Here is a 4977-nt window from a genome sequence, read left to right on the forward strand (position 1 = left end):
AAGGTGAAGGAAATACAGAATGGGTAGTAGAGGAAGGTAGTTATAAATACCACTTAAGGCCATGTAATCAGTTGCAGAAACGAGGANTATAAAGTAATATGAATGCTCCTGTCTTATTTTGCTAACGAATGCATTTGTCTCTCTTCCAACATTAATTTGTATTTAAGTTGAGACACTAAAAGGATGTTCCCAAGGGACATTGCCCCATTGTTAATTTGCAAAATGTGTTTGCAATTGTATGAGGATATTTATATCATGTTAGGCGTACTCACAACCTCGTTATTGTTTCACAAATGCGTTTGCGATTGTACGAGGGAGTTATATCATGTTAGGCATATTCATAACCTTGTTATTTTTTCACAAATGCGTTTTCGATTGTACGAGGGATACTTATATCATGTTAGGCGTATTCACAACCTTGTTATTGTTTCATGTGAACATGAGATATGATTTGTGTCAAGTTGACAAGGGGTGGATTGTAGTGGCTATTTCTGGCTATCAACTTGAGTATATTTGAAATGAACTACAATCCAGAATTGGAAGGCTCACCAGTGAACCTAATCTGGAGGCTGGGAGATAGAAGTTTCTGATCTGGATCTTGGTATGGAGATCATGAGACACAGTGGTGATTGAATTCAGAATATTAAGACAGGGAGATCTCTGAGTCCAAGGTCATCTGGGATTAAAGGTGTGGTGGCACACAACTTTAATCTGGGCTACACCTTCTGCTGGGGACCATATAAGGACACTGGAAGAAGGGAATCTGGCTCTCGCTCTTTTGCCTTCTTGCTTCAACTGCTAGACCCTTGGTCTTCCATTCACAGCTATTACTGAACCATTGTTGGGATTTGGACTGCAGACTGTAAGTCATCAATTAATTCCTTTACTATATAGAGCATATCCGCAAGTTCTGTGACTCTAGAGAACCCTGACTAATACATATACATATATACATATGTATATACCATGCTTTTAATACCTACAAACAACATTCTAAGCCTTAATGTGTGAATTTTTCAACCTTTACAGCCTTTCTTGCTGTTGCATATTTGCAAATGAGTTGTGTTATTTCCCCATTCATTGTCTGCTACTTTCCCATTTGCTCCATATTAGCTTTGTATTTTAGTCTTTATAAGCTTAAGCAAAAGATTTTAGCCTATTTGATACCAGTGTCACAAACATTTGAAAGCAGTTTCAATTTCCCTGAAGACAACTGAAATAAGTTTGTAAACTAATCTCAAATGATACCAAGAATATAAATGATGAAGTTCATGAATTAATGCGATTTGTAAGAAATTAGTTAACCATTTTGACTTGGTAAATTATAAATCTATGTGACAAAATATATACAAATCCTAAATGTTATGAGTAGCATACTGATGGTGCATAAAATCCACAAATAATTTATCTAAATCATATCACAATTGCTTAAAGTTAATGAGAGTTTGATAAAGACGGTAGTATTTGTCCCACTTTACAATGAGGAAGTTAGATATTAAGCCTTAGCCAAAACATACCCTTCAACTGGATGACAAATTATATCTTTTAAAAATAATAGTTACAAATTTTAGATATTTAAGATAAGATAATAACAAAGCAAAGAGTAATAACTAAACCTTTTTATATACCAACATTTTAGAAAGTATTCTTGAGAATGAACAGGCAACTTCAAATTTCTTGCATTATACAAAAGTTTCACTGAAATAAACACTTTAAACAGAGTTGAGGACATCTGTTCAAAAGCTATATTTCTGAGTTCCTTCTCAATGTCCTCTGTGAAAACAGGCACCCTTAAAAACAGACAAATCAAGCTTTGCTCAATTTGTCAGCCTAAGGGAGTTCCATTGTTCAGAGAAAATAAGATGGATATTCTAAATAGGATGTTTTTGGAAGCCTTTCATGAGACATCAGTGACTCTTTAAAGAGAGTTTATTGATTCTTCAGGCTGCACCTGAGGCAGTTCAAGATCTATTGCTCTGTCACTTTAAAGGCGGCAGCAGACATGCTACTTTTCCTAGGAGAACTTTCTCTTAAGACCTAAAAATTTCCATGAACCAATTGCATCTGTCATCTCCTACTTGATCTACCAAATCCCAGAGGCCATGTCTAAATGGTTAAAAGCCACGGTTTTGCTCAGAATTTGTTGGAACAAATTTATATTTGGAGAAGTGAGTCTGTAAATGAAAACTAAGCATGCAATCCTGAAAACACTGCAAGATTTTGTGATGATGAGAGGCAGGAATCTAAGAATCCTGAGAAAACCAACCTAAAACCAACCTCTTAGGCAGCAAGCATGTCAAGAGTCTGAGAGATGTGACACTCACTGTCATTGTGGTTATTTATTCTAGGGATAGGAAGCTGATTATTTAATCAAGAAAATAAATTGTGTTTGGGAATGAAAAAAATTAAAACTCTTATTTAGTGTGTAGGGAAGAGGGTAGGGAAGAGGGACTCTATGAATTATAGTACATGTGTGATGGTGTTAGGACTTACATGACTCAGTTCTCTTCTCTTTCCATCCTGTAGGTTCTAGTGTCCAAACTCCCGCCATCAGGCTTGCTAGCAAGCAGTTTTACATACTAAATCATCTCACATCCTCAGGAAAGAAAGAACTTTTATCCATTATTTATTCCAAATTCCAGCTACTTCTGAAATTTAATGTGTTATGTCAAGTTTTGAGGACTTTAAATATTTTATTTTTTCCTTCCAATATAGTCATCTACAACTATTTCCATGCCCCTTGGAAATACTGTCTTTTAGAATTCCCAGAAGTCTTGAGTTAAAATACATTGTATAAATTCAACCATAAGAAAGGAAGTCAAATTTTCATCATTCTATGCCAATGCCCCAAATAATGAGAACTCATACCTTTAATCATTTAGATATTTTCTTGAGCCTTTATGAAAGCACAGAATTGTCATTTTCTTTTCTTAGAAGGAAAGCAAATATATGTATACATGTACAAGCGAACTGGACTATAATTGACTTTGAATATATGTCAAAAATAAGATTATATACAGTATTATCAAAATGTTATGTTATTTGTTGTAGTTACTTTTGGAGTTAATCATACTAGTTTAGCTGAACAGTTTAAAAAGAAATATCTGCTTTTAATAAATGAACCCATCTGCGTACTCCTGTGATTGCATAGAAATCAAGTACCTTACTTCTTAAGAGGCAATTTGGAAGTATATATTACCTGCAATAAGAGAAATTTAGAGTATGCTCATTGATTTCTTCCTCTATTCTGTTTTTGTTTTTGTAAGTTTACTTAAACTGATTATGCTTCTAAGAGTCTGAATATCATTAATTATTGAATTCATTCCTTTATGTCCTTGAGTTAACAAATTAGAGTACTAAACTACATTATCTGATGAGACAGAGTTAAGTCCGTACCTGTGACCAGATAAATTCTTAGCAATATGCCATAGGATAGTCAGTTCATGGCACATATCTAAACATAATAAAAGCAATTCACAGCAAACCAATGGTCAACATGAAATTAAATGGAGAGAAACTAGAAGCAATTCCACTAAAATTCAGAAGAAAACAAAGTTTCCCACTCTCTCCCTATCTATTCAATATAGTACTTGAAAGTTTAACTAGAGAAATTAGCCAAAAGTGTATAGGAGATCAAGGGGATACAAATTGGAAAGGAAGAACTAAAAGTACAATAAAAGTATCACTATTTGCAGATGATATGATCGTATACATTCCAACCCCCAAAATTCCACCGCAGAACTCCTATAGCTGAAAGACAACTTCAGGAAAATGGCAGAATATAAAATTAATTCAAACAAATTGGTAGCCTTTCTTTATACAAATGATAAGCACGCTGAGAAAGAAATTAAGGAAACCACACCCTTCACAATGGCCATAAATTTTATAAAATATCTTTGTGTAACCCTTACCAAGCAAGTGAAAGACTTATGTGACTTACAATCTCAAAAGAAAGTAAAGGAAGACCTCAGAAGATGGAAAGATCTCCCATGCTCATGATAGGATTAACATAGTGAAAATGGCCATCTAACCAAATGAAGTCTACAGATTCAATGCAATCCCCAACAAAATTCCAACTCAGTTTTTCACAGAGATAGAAAGAGCAATTCTCGGAGTCATAACAAAAAATTATAACAATAAAACCAGGATAGCCAAACCAATTCTCAACAATAAAAGACCTTCTGGGGGGAATCACCTTACGTGATCTCAAGCTGTACTACAAAGCAATGGTGATAAAGGCTGCTTGGTATTGGTACAAATACAGATAGTTTGATCACTGAAATATAATGGAAGACCCAGAAAAAACAAACAAACAAAAACAAACAAAAAACAACACACATTATTACTATGGACACTTGATCCTTGACAAAGAAGTCAAAATCATACAGTAAAAAAATAAAATCGTGTTCAATAAATGCTATTGGTCTAACTGGCTGTCTGTATGTAGAAGAATGAAATAGATCCATATTTGTCACCCTACACAAAGTTCAAGACGAATTGGATAAATAACTTCTACATAACTTCTACATAAAACCAGATACAATGAATGTAACAGAAGAGACAGTTGGAAATAGCCTCATTGACACAAGGGGAAATTTCCAGAACAGAATACCAATGACTTGGGCTGTAACATCAACAACTGATAATTGGAAATCTTCTCTAAGTTAAAAAAAAGTGTCAATATGAAAAATCAGCAAATTTAAGATCGGGGAAAAACATCAATAACCCCAAAGCTCAGAGACAGCAAATATACTATATATATGTATGTATGTATTCAAGGACTTAACCTCCAAAAAAACAAGCAACACAATTAAAAGATGGAAGAGCTAAACAGAGATTTCATGACAGAAGAATCTCAAATGGCTGAGAAGCACCTAAAGAAATATTCAAAGTCCTTAGTCATCAGGGAAATGCAAATCAAAATGACCCTGTACCTTACACCAATCAGAATGACTAAGATCAAAAAAAAAAAAAAAA

This window comes from Mus pahari, chromosome 9 (assembly GCF_900095145.1).
Source record: "Mus pahari chromosome 9, PAHARI_EIJ_v1.1, whole genome shotgun sequence".
Classification (NCBI taxonomy): domain Eukaryota; kingdom Metazoa; phylum Chordata; class Mammalia; order Rodentia; family Muridae; genus Mus; species Mus pahari.